This window comes from Vulpes vulpes, chromosome 9 (assembly GCF_048418805.1).
Source record: "Vulpes vulpes isolate BD-2025 chromosome 9, VulVul3, whole genome shotgun sequence".
NCBI classification, from domain to species: Eukaryota; Metazoa; Chordata; class Mammalia; order Carnivora; family Canidae; genus Vulpes; species Vulpes vulpes.
Window position 1 is genome coordinate 40010895 of NC_132788.1, and position 12897 is coordinate 40023791.

The window sequence follows — 12897 nt, forward strand, 5'->3', positions numbered from 1 at the left end:
GTAATGTCAGGTGGAATCTTGGTCTTTATTCTGCTGCGGACACTCCCCAGATGGTTCTCTCATAGAGAGTACAAAGAGGAGTCTCATAAATTCTGGTTGTTTGAATTCCTAACTGTTTTTTGGGCAAATAGCAAAATGCTTGCTCTCTTTTATCACACTGTGGATTTGTGGGAGCATTCAATGAAATGCAAGTCCCTGGTCTCACCTGGTATTAAACTAAGTGTTTGACTAACACCTGCTGTTACTTCAACTGAGGAAACACCTGGGTTCAATCTCCTATATCCTCTGCATGTACAGCAGCCTGCTGGAAGGTTCTGGGCTCCTAAAAAAAAAAATCCAAAGAGCCCTTAGTAGATACTTTCTGACTCTTAGAAAAATTTACCCATGTTCAGTAGTTTGACGATATATATTTGTTACTTGATTTTCATTATTTGAAAACTTGAAGATTCACAAATAAGCACATGAAAAGATGTCCAACATTAAGGAAATGTAAGTTAAAACCATAGAGAGATATTACTACACACTCACCAGAATGGCTAAAATAAAAAATAGTGGCAACACCAAATGCTGGCAAAGATGCAGAGAAACTGGATCACTCAGACATTGCTGGTGGGAATGTAAAATGGCACAGTCATTCTGGAGAAGAGTGTGGCAGTTTCTTTTAAAACTTAAAATGGATTCCTGAATGACCTAGCAGTTGTACTCTTGGGCATTTATTTTAGAGAAATGAAAACTTATATACTAAATATACAAATACTTATAACAGCTTTATCCAAAATAGCCCAAACCGTTAACTACCCAAGATATATCCTTCAATGGGGAATGAGTAAACTATTGATTAAATTAAACAGCCATGTCACGGGACACTACACATCAATAAAAGGCATGAACAATTGATGTACACAACAGCCGGGATGAATTGCAAGGGAATTGGCTGAATGAAAACAGCCAATACCAAATGTTTTTTATTGTGTGATTCATTTATATAGTATTCTTTAAACAAAAACACTACAGAAGTGAAGAACAGATTACTGGTGCCAGAGGTTAGAGTTTGTTGGGGGAGGACAATATAAAGGGAGCCATGTGGTGATTCAATAGCCCCTTATCTTGAGTGTGGTGGTAGTTCTATTAAGCTACACATGTCATCGAATTGCATAAGACTACACATGTACACAGACACACAGGCACACACACAAGTGCACGTGTAATGAGAGAAGTCTGAAACAACTCTGTGGATTGTACAAATGGCAACTTCCTGGTTTTTGTCTTATTGCGCAAATTGTCAACTTTGGGGAAGACTAGAGAAAAGGTGCGTGGAACTTCCTGGTACAATTCTTTGTAATTTTCCCTGAGCCTATGATTATTTCAAAATAAAGACTTAAAAGACATCTTGTAGTGTCAGAAAGCAAGGAAGTGTTTAAAAAAAATGTATACTGATGGTAGTATGTCAGGGCACACAGAAGCCAACAGAAAGAGTTCTCAATGGCCAAAGCTGGAATGGTTTGGGCAAAAAAATAAATAAAATAGTGTTGGATTATGACTTGAAGTACAAAACAAATATTCATGAGTTTGTGTTAATATAAATAAATGATTGGAAAATAAATAGATGGAGAGAAGAGATGAATCTCTCTTGTAGGAGAATTCTAAATAATTCATATAGATACTCCACCCTCAAGGAGCTGGAACATAACTTTCCTCAAGTGTGAATTTTGCATAGTGAATTCCTTCCAAAGAATACCATATGGAATGGGAGGAAAAGAGTAACTTTGCAGTAGAAAACTCTTGACAAATACTCCCTCAGCCAGGTGATCAAGGTCAGTATGAACAGTGATAAATCATGGATGTGCCCCTGCTATAGTGTGATGAGAATGCCTCTTACCTCTAATGGTCTTCATCCCCAAAGCCATAACCCCATTCTAATCATGAGAAAAATCAGACAAATTCTAATAGGTAGACAGACATCTTACAAAATACTGATCAATACTCCAAAACTATAAAGGTCACTGAAAGCAAGTAAAAATCTGAGAAACTGTCACGACCAAGAGGAGTCTAAGGAGACATGCCAACCAAACATAATGTGTGATTCCAAAATAGAAAAGGGTCATTAGGTAAAAAACTAAGGAAATCTGAATGAATCATGAACACTAGTTAATAATAATGGGTCCATATTGATCCATTAAGTTGAACAGATGCCCCAGACCAGTGTAAGATGTTAATAATAGGGAAAACCATGGGCTGGGAATATGGGAATTCTCTGTACTATTTCCTCAAGGTTTTTTTTTTTTTTTTTTTTTTTTTGTAATTCTGAAACTGTTCTTAAAAAACTGTGTAGTCTCAAATAAAAGTTTTTTAAAATTAAAGATTTGATATATAGTTTTTGAGCAACTACTATACAACAGGCACTTTCATAAGGATTATATGGTCGAGATCATCCTAACGGTGGGAATGTTAGCATTCCTTGTTTCACTGAAGGAAACCCTGAAGCTCAGCGAGGATCCCCCAGTTAGGAAGTAGCTAAGCTAGAATGTGTGCTCAGGTCTTCTGACTTTCATCCCATGGCTTTTCCCATCATGCCACTCAAGGATCTGAGGGAAAAGTGATTATTCAGTTATAGTGTTGAGATGAATTACTAGAATGCTCTAGGAGCCAGAGCTCCCCATTCCTCAACCATGCCTACCTTTATCATTCCTACAGGATTCAACATAATTCCCCAATGTTTACATCCATTCAGGATGGTAGAAATTGTTTCCACATTAGGGATGGAGAAACAGAGAGGTAAAGTAACTTGCTCAAGGTCACTCAGCTAGTGGTGGATCAGGATTCAAATACAAAGCTTGCGTTCTTCCCTGTAACCAGGCCTTTGAATGACCAGCATGGCTCCACTGAGAAATTTCAGACTATCTCAGATATAGCCATGTTTCCTTGGTCTTTTCTCCAGCTGCTTTTCATTTTGCAGGCATAATTAGTGAGTAAGGATTCAGTTTCATCTAATGAGAAGAATCTTTGGAATATTTTTATGAAAAAGATGAGGAGAGACAGTTGGTCATTGCCATTACAGGGGCATTACAGATTATAAATCCACATTATAAACCTTATAAATCCACATTATACATCCGCATTAATAAACCTTGTAAATCCACATTTTAAACCACGTTGACAAAATATTGCACAGTAACCCCACTGTCCCCGTGCCTGCTCTGATGGCAGACATGATTAATCAATCTCGAGTTCTTGCCAACAGAGCCTGGACTCCGCCTGACAAGCCCTCCAGGCAGCCACAACTAATCCTCAGAGCCAGTCCTGAGATGAAACCCCTCTCCTTCCCAACTATGGGCACTAACACACTTTTTACGCTTATATTTTTCGACATTTGAAAAACAGAATGAGAGCGTGCACAAGCTAGTTATGGCATTGGCAGCTAATGCTGCAGTCACAACACAAAATGATTTCTTCAGCCTTTAATTAGGATGCATCATCCCAACCACATTCTTGATGCAATATGCCTGTTCTCTAAGAAGGGGCTGAATGTCTAGCCTGTGGTGTCATGATACCCGGGTTACTCCTCTGAGCAAAACCAAGAGGCAGGATGCCAGTGGGCTTTGCAGGCTAGGCACCCATGGGAAGCACCATTAAGGTTTATCCTTGATAGAAGCAGCTCTGGCCATTGTAAGAAGTGATGCCTGCAGGATGAGGCTTTATCTTTTTTCCAGATGATGAGCCAGTACTTGTAACAGCAGCAACAACAGAAAGTAATAGCCTAGAGGCTCAGGAATAGGCTGGAAAATTACCTAGTGATCCCTGCCCACTTGCTGACTGAATCAGGCCCAGGAGATCAATAACAGTGGGAAGTCCAGGGTGTTGATCACAGACAGTACACAGTATTCTAAAATACAAAACCAAATTACCCAAGACTAGCACTGATGGGAATTTGACAACCCTGATGAAAGCTGAAAAGAAAATCATTAGTCCAGAGCACGTCTAAGGAGCTCACAAATTGTGTGTTAGCTTGACTCATGTTTACTAACCTTGTTTTCCTTTATAGCTGTGTTTCCTCCTCCTTCCGTGGGTTCCCACAGCTCAAGACTGTGGGAGCACATGGCCCCATGTAACATAAACACGGGGACGTGCTCTCTGCTGTGTGTGAGAACACTTCCCACAGACAGAGGAATGGCCAGGTGTTTGAGGATATAATGTCCCACCTTCTTTTCATTTCCAAAGATGCCACCACTGTTTTGCCACAGTCCTGTGTTCCTGGGAAGCAAAGAATGGGCAGTCATTCCCCTCCCCTGCTACACATGCATGTGCACACGTGCACACACACATGCAGCTACTGGGGTACTGAATTCTCTTGAGAAACTAGAGGGAAGAAGGAAGTGGAAAGAGACCAGCCCCTGCCTTCCCCATGCCCTTCTGTGGGAAGATTTGGCTCACATAGAACGGATCAATTCTCTCTGACAGACTGGGCAAGTCCTGCAGATGCTTGTTAATATTCTGAGAAAGTGAGGTTCTCTAATCACCTTTAATGCTGGAGGTTCTATGAAAGATACCAGAAACATGAGTGGCAGAGGACATTAGCCCCTGCGCTGTGCTGTCCCTCTGGGTCCCTGCTCTCTCCAGACTGGGACATCCAATAGGCTTTGTGGAGAGGACACGCCCCCTCAGAATACACCTGACTTCCATACTTTCCAAGGATCTCATGCCATCCATTTGCCACCATCCAATGTGGACCATTAGTAAAGTTTTGTGTTGGTCCACCTCGGAGATCTCATGTTTTTATAACTCAAACGTGGCTGCCATAGGTTGGGCACCAATTTCAGATCCATCCATTCATTTATTCATTCACTCAACAAGTATTTATTGAGCGCCTACTACGTGCTAAGTACTAGAGCTTCACCAATGGTTAAGAGGCACTGTTCCAGTCTCACAGAGCTTGGTGGCCTAATAAGTTGCAGTCGTGGTAGCAGAACTCCTTTTGATTGACACATGGTGCATGCCATGACACGATGGGGGAAAGCCACCCATGGCCACTTTCCTCAAAGGAGATTATGGCCAAGGCAGGGATCTCAGGCTCATGAGCATCTCACCTATATACCCATGAAGAAGGCTCCCTGTTCTCCTCTCCACCCACTCCAGAAACCCAGGATGCTGTGATGATCTGAGGAGGGTGGGTCTTTGGAGTCATAAAGCTTTGGCTCAAATCCCATCTCCCCCCTCTCTATCTGTGTGCTCTTAGACAAGTCATCTGGCTTCTCAAAGTTTCATTTTCCTTGTCATAAAAGTAGGGATGATAACTACAGCTGCTTCATAATGTTGAGAATTAATGGAGTTAATAAAGGCACTAACAGATGGCAAGAATCCTGTAATGTTAGCTTTTATTCCTACAGTCAAATGAGCAAGTGCCCAGTACTCACCTATTCCTGGATATGAGCCTTATGAGTACAACAGGCAATATCCATGGAGTGAGGCAGCCTGTGAGGTAGCAGGAGGCACAAGTAGGGCTCAGAATGTCCTTTCACCCTGTCTTGTAGGCTGCTTGATGGCCGCAGGAGAGAGCAGCCCAGGGGGCCTTACACTGTAATAGTGCTAACGGTAGAGAAAGCTGGGCATCCAGACCACAGGAGAAAATACGGCTCCCCTAAACTGCGTTCCTCCCACAGTAGATGTTTATACACAAGTATACAGCAACCAGCAAACAAGACCTTGGGGGCTGCATTTTTAGACCAGGCCACCAATTTAACGAACAGGTATTTATTAATATTTGGATTTTATATCTGCTGTCAGAAATGAAAACAATTAGATTAGCATTTTATAGCGAGGGCACAAACAACTCATTTTTATCTTCTGGAAATACACAATCCACATGAAAAATCACGACAATTTCCAAATCATTTTGCTGCCTCTGCTTGTGAGGCAACTCTTTCCGCGGCACACCACGGCAGGCATGCGACAACCCCACATCTCTAGGTCATCGAAACCCAAAGGACAGATATGTGCTGTGTTTTGTTCCACTTGCTGAGCTGTGGTCTGTAGAGTTTGCCTCTTTGCCCGGGGTCTGCCCCTCTGCTGGCCTGTTCGCATTGCTCTGGTCAGCTCTGCGCGGGGATCCCGGGCCCTTGATCTGCTTCAGCGCCCCAGGACATTCACAGGGGACAGCCACCTCTCCCTCCCTTCCCACTGTTCCCTGGTCTGAGCCAGCAGCGAGCAGCATCCCCAGGTTCCGTGACAGGTGTCTGCGTCCACAGCACTCACCAAGGCCATGACTGAAGCAGCGACATCTGTTGGGGGCTCAGAGAGAAGGGGAAAGCAGGAGGAGGGCCGAGCCCAAGCACAGATTTCAGAGGAAGAACTGGGCCTCCTCCTGCCAACTCCTTCCCTCCCGCACTATTTCTGCAGCTGGCAAGCACGAAAGCACAGTGTGTGAAGTTCAGATCTGTTTCTGTACTGTCAGATCAAGCCTGGGAAGCCGAAAAGCGAGAGCACACTCTGAGGTGAGAGTCGCTTTACAAAGCACCAGTCAAGTGTCCCTGGGCTCTGGGACAGATGAGAGCTGAAGCCAGCCATTTGTTTGTGTGGCAGAGTCTCAGACAGGAGACAGGAGAGCTGGGGTGCTAAGCGACCTGCCCAGAGATCTGCCCTCCACAGGGGAGGGCCGGGAGTTAATCAGCACTCCACATGGCTACAGCAAGGGCCCCTGATCAGGGCCGCCCACGCCAGCCGCACAACACCTCAGGCCCCCACGGGGCAGCTTCTCCCCCCGGTCGAGTGGACTCCTGAAGCTCTTACACACATTTACTGGATGGTGGCTGGATTTGTGCCACATTACTGTTGGGCAAGGGGCAACTGCTCAAATGAGTGCCATTAGACATACGCATGCTTACAGGCCTCTTAGAGATGCGATTTTCTTCTGCATAAGCCAGCAAATGAACTTTGCACACTAAATTGAATAACTCTTATTATCCTGTGAAGTCATTCTCCTTATTTGGTGACCACGTTCCAGACACAGGATTATTCCCAGCTGCTGATGTGACATCCTCAGAGATTCTTGAAAGCCGTTTCTTCCTTGGGCATGACTCAGGGCCCTCCTCTGCCCTCCTCCCCCAAAGAGAGAGGCCCAGCCTCCATTTATTGTCACATGTCTGTGGATCTAAAACTGGACCGGTTCCCTCTCAGTATTAAAACGGCCTCCTTGGCGTGATTTAGGAGGAAGTACCCAGGTAGTAAATCAGGTCTTTCACCACAGATAATGAATAATGAATATTATTCAGTGTGAAACTGACAGCAATTCTTCACCTGTCAGATTAAAAGGGAACAGAAAAGAGGGGTTTAAAAATAGCACCGACACTCAGGGTGTGATGGGGACAGCTGGGAGCCTGAGAGCCGTTGTCTGGCAGGCAGGGAGACAGCGGGAGGGAGCCAACCAGGCACCGTCAGAGAAGTTCGGGAGCTCCCTGGGGCCCTGTGTGTCCTCAGTGAGGCTGGAGGACTTTCTCCTTGGGGGCTCTGACCTTGGAACAAGGTCTTGCTGCTGGCTGCCTTGCAGCCCATCCTCCTTCACTCCTGCGATAAGGGAAAACACAGAGGGCTTCTCAGCACACAGCACCGTGGAAGTCTCTGGATTTCAGCTTCCCATAAGCTCTTTCGGAGACCATTTGTAAAATGAGGGACTGGAGGAAGATTCTGGAAGGCAGCATAATGGAAAGAACACAGGATCTGGAATCAGATGACCCAGAATTGAACCAGATCATCCAGTAACTTTCTGCAAAGCCAGGGGCAGGGGGGGCTGGTGGTTAACCTGGTCTCTGGGAGCCTCACTTTCCCCATGAGCACTTGGAAGATAGGACTCCTCCCTCCATGGGGATTTTGTGAGATATTCTACATGAGCCACCTGTTTGAGGATCTCAGTGAATGCGAGTTCTGCCCCTACTCCCTACTAGCTTTAGCACTCTGGCTGCAGCGTTGTAGCACTGCCCATGTTTTTCCAGCCCTGTCTGTCCTCTTGCAGCTTCTGCATAGATTTCTACCTTTACTGTTTCTCTACCTTAGACAATCGTCAGCCCGTGAGGGTGGTGGCTGTCTCTCTTATCACCACTGTTACCCAGCAATTAGAACGGAACCCAGTGCCTAGGAAATGCTTACTGTATATTCAGTGATCTGATCCTCCCTAAACAGCTCTTGGTTTTATGAAAACAAAAGTGCAGATTCAAAAAAAAAGGGGGGGCGGTGATTCAACCAATGGTCAGGTTACTGGTTAGCCACTGGAAGGGAATAATGAAAACTTCTACTTTAGTGAAACTTCATAGTTATTCCCTTTTTTCTAACGATCCTTCTTCCCATCTGAGGCCCACCCAACCCCTGCACTCTTTAGGAAATCAGTACTTCCTCAATGGGCCAGTGCTTCCTCTTTTAAAGGTGCTGTTGAGCTGTACAGGGAGGACTGAAGTGACTTACAAAAAGCCAGACCCCAAACATCTGACTCTCAAACCTTCACTAACCAGTCTAACCCTTCTTCCTTAGATTCTGCTTTCAGAGAAGAAAAGAAAGTAATCATCCGGTGGCATATAAATCACTATGTTGACAACATATCTGGTTATTGTGATAATTAGAAGATTTAAAAATTCTCAAGAGAGTGTTTATGGCTAGATCCCAAATCTTCAGCTCAGATTGAGACCCTGGAGTGCAATCAAGAATGGCTTTCAAACAGGTCCTGACTCTGGTCCCCGAAAGACTCTGCCTCTTCCAACCAAAGACTGCAGACCTGCTTCCAGCACATGATTAATTCTCGACCTCATTGCCTCCTTGACAGGCCCTCTGAGGGACCCGAGTAAGTCGCAGGGGGACTTCCTGGAAGCATCACCACTATCAGCTACCCTGCTAAGGTATAAAAAGATCAAACGGCTCCCAGTGCAAAGCCTGGGTAAGAAGTTCCCATTCTAAGAACAATAACATTGTTGACTTTTGGGAAAGAAGGACATGAAGAAGAAAGGTCTGTGCCTGTATTGATTGGACTTCGGCAAGTCCAAGACAAAAACATCAACACCTCCTAATGGGGTTAGGAACTGTAGTTTACAAATTCAACCAAATTTGCACCTCTTGTGTCTCAGAGTCATGTTTCATTAGGGTGCAGAGAGAGCAGATGGTCTTTCCCTCTGCAGTGCACCAGCTGCACCTACCCCCATGATCACTCAAGTGCAATTGGGAGATGGACTCATGCTCTTCACCTCCATTGGAGTTTTCTGTCTCACTCCAGCAGACCGCCTATTTGTGTCCAGGGCCAATGCATTTTCAGGGAAAAGCAATTTTCTCCTGGGAGCTACAAATATTGACCTGTAACAGATGAGTAACAAACACCACAGTGTCTGGAGAAAAAAAATTAAACAGACAGTCACATTTCCATCTTCAATATTGTCCTACCAGGGTGCCAGTGATTATCAACCACTGAGGACAGCCAGAGCCTATCCATTATAAACAGGCTTTCTGTAACAACTAGCACCATACAGGCACAGATGGAAACAAAAACAGCAAAAACCAAACCAAAACAAAAAACAACAACCAAAACTGATGGATATGATTAAAAGGCTGAAGGTTTTCAAACAATCTCTCTCAACTTCTTTTAAAAATCGAAGCACAATCTGTTTACTTCACCCAGTGATGTCTCTATAGTCTTTTCAGTGTTGTAACCTGAATTTAGATGAAAGGAAAATACTAGATTTGTGCTCTGTCTCCTTCCTTGAGGTAACTGGTGACTAGTGATAAATAGATATAATTCAGTGAATCTGTCAGAACGAGGATGTTGAGACTTAATATTGTGAAAATGGCAATATTCTCCAAATTGCTCTACTCATTCAAAATCCCAGCTGGCTTTTCTTGCAGAAATTGACAAACCAATCCTAGAATTCATATGGGCCCAAGTAGCCAAAATAATCATGAAAGGAACAGCCAACTTGGGAGGATGGATACTTCCTGATTTCAAAACTTACTCTAAAGCTGTGGTTAGCAAGACAATGTTCTACTGGCATAAGGACAGACATAAATGGATCATAATTGAGAGTTCAGAAATAAGCTCTTATATTTATGGCCGGTTTATTTTTGACAAAGATATCAAGACATTTCATTGCGGAAAGAATAGTCTTTTCCACAAATAGTGCTAGAACAACTGGATATCCACATACAAAAGAATGACCTTGGACCCTTACCTCACACCGTATGCAAAAATTAACTCAAAAAGAGATCCTAGACCTAAATGTACAAACTAAATCTATAAAAACCCTCACAAGAAAGCACAAGAGTAAGTCTTAATGACCCCATGTTTGGCAATGTTTTCTTAAATATGACACCAAAAGCAAAAGCGATAAAAGAAAAAAGAAATTGGAATTCATTAAATTAAAAATATTTATACTTCAGAGAATGCCATTAAGAAAGTAAAAAGGGAAGGATGACGGAACAAGAGTAAAGAAACACGATCCCTTTGTTTCCAGAAAATCTGAGAGGAAAAAAAAAAAAAAAGGAAGGCTTATCAAGCCCTCAAAGCCTCTCAAACAAAGGAGGCACTTTTGGAAAAGAAGAAAAAGAGATCAAGTTTAAATGACTGGACTGGTTCCTACATGATTCCTGGAGGGAACAACACGACAGCATGTACCTAAGACAACTAAAATGAAGCCTTATGTCTTAGAAGTGCCAGATAAACATCCCTTGGACTTCGTTTTATGCATCCAAAAGACTAATGGGGCGAGAGTTTACTGATGCAGGAGACCACTGCAAGGCTTCCCCTGAAGAAGATTTTCAGGGTTGTCTTTGTGAAAGTGACCTTCCAGACCATAAAAATGCTGCATATAGTGGAATCCTATTTGACCTTGTGATTTCCAAACTTGAAGTCTGTCTGAGAATTCATCTTGAAATGCAGACTAGCCAAGGTCAAGAATTAAAGCATCTCTATGACAGACAACAGTTATTGAGGAGCACATGAGGAAGTTTGGTGTCATTTGTTTAAAAAAACTTCATGAAACTTCCTTTCCAGGGAAAATATTGTAGGTAATCTCAGTGTTTTTACACTTTTTCCATTCCTCAGTGGCCTCTCATACTAAGGAGAATAGAGTAGGCTTCAAGTCAGTGGGCTCACCTGGTTCTCCAGTTGAATGCATCAATCAGCTCATTCGGCAGCTGAACCAAACCCAAAATATCCTGAAAGCACAATGCATTGGAAGCATGTGGTTCTGCTTTTTGGAATTGTTATACAGTATCTTCAAAGAAGATTATTTTCTGCTATGTCTCCAGAAGCTGCTGGGAAGGGGTCAGGGAAAAGATGACATCCCTGGAAGGCACTTTCCATTACAGCCCAGTTCCAGGAGAAAGTTCCAGTGTGTTTTCCATATTGGCTGCTACTGCCATCTCTGAAATCAGCAAAGGATTCCTGTCATGGTAGAAGGTCCTGCTTTGGGGAGGAGGGGCAAGATGGCGGCAGAGTAGGGTCTCCAAGTCACTTGTCCTCAACAAATTACCTAGAAAACATTCAAATCATCCTGAAAATCTACGAATTCAGCCTGAGATTTAAAGAGAGACCAGCTGGAAAGCTACAGTGAGAAGAGTTCGCGCTTCTATCAAGGTAGGAAGACGGGGAAAAAGAAATAAAGACACAAAAGGCCTCCAAGGGGGAGGGGCCCCGCGAGGAGCCAGGCTGAGGCCGGGGCGAGTGTCCCCAGGACAGGAGAGCCCCGTCCCGGAGGAGCAGGAGCTGCACCGACCTTCCCGGGGGAAAGGCCTCCCGGGGAATTGGAGCAGGATCCCCAGAAAGGCGGGGATGCCCTCGGGCTCCCTGGGACACTAACAGAGGAACTGCGCCCCGGAGAGTGCGCCGAGCTCCCTAAGGGCTGCAGCGCTCGGCGGGACCCGGAGCAGCTCGGAGGGGCTCGGGAGGCGGCCGCGGAGGGGGCTGCACGGCTCCGGGAACAGCTCAGCGGCGGCGGCTCGGGCGGAGGAAGAAGCTCCGCGGAGGGGGCGGCGCGGCTCCGGGAACAGCTCGGCAGCGGCGGCTCGGGCGGAGGAAGAAGCTCAGCCCGGAGGGGGCGGCGCGACTCCGGGAACAGCTCGGAGGGGCTCGGGCGGTGGCTCCGCGGAGGAGGCTGCACCGCCGGGAGCGCGAATCCAACAGCGCAGGCCCCGGAGCACAGGGCGCCGGGACACAGCCCAGGATCCGGCCTCCCCCCGGGACAGGCAGAGGCCGGGAGGGCCCAGGACAGCGAGGACGCTCCTGCCTGGAACTGAGCAGATCAGCGGCCCTGCCTGGGAGCCTCCAGGCCCTGCAGACGGAGAGCCCCGGAGCTACTGCGGGGGCTGACTTCAGGGTCCCAGAGCTGCCCCCGCCACTGTGGCTTCCTCCCGGGGCCTCACGGGGTGAACAACCCCCACTGAGCCCTGCACCAGGCAGGGGCAGAGCAGCTCCCCCAAGTGCTAACACCTGAGAATCAGCACAGCAGGCCCCTCCAGCTAGAGGGACAGAAGACCAGCTAGAGGGACAAGTTCCAAGGGAAGTCAAGGGACTTAAAGAACACAGAATCGGAAGATACTCCCCTGTGTTTTTTTTGTTTTGTTTTGTTTTTGTTTTGTTTTGTTTTGTTTTGTGCTTTTTTTTTTCTTTTCTCTCTTTCTTCTTGATTTCTGATTGCGTCCCCCACCCCCCCTTTTTTTTCTTTTTTCTCCTTTCTTTCTTTTTCTTCTCTTTCCCCCACCCCTTTTTTTTTCTTCTTTCTCTTTTTTCTTTTTCTCTTTTCTTTCCTTCTCTCTCTTTTTCTCCTTTTCCCAATACAACTTGTTTTTGGCCACTCTGCACTGAGCAAAATGACTAGAAGGAAAACCTCACCTCAAAAAAAAGAATCAGAAACAGCCCTCTCTCCCACAGAGTTA

The 12897-nt window shown here is 45.3% G+C and overlaps 1 pseudogene; it reads left to right on the forward strand.

Annotated features, from left to right (window-relative positions):
• The first annotated feature begins 10432 nt into the window (after positions 1-10432).
• On the forward strand, positions 10433-11391 carry LOC112918521 (large ribosomal subunit protein uL30-like; annotated as a pseudogene).
• The last annotated feature ends 1506 nt before the right edge of the window (positions 11392-12897 follow it).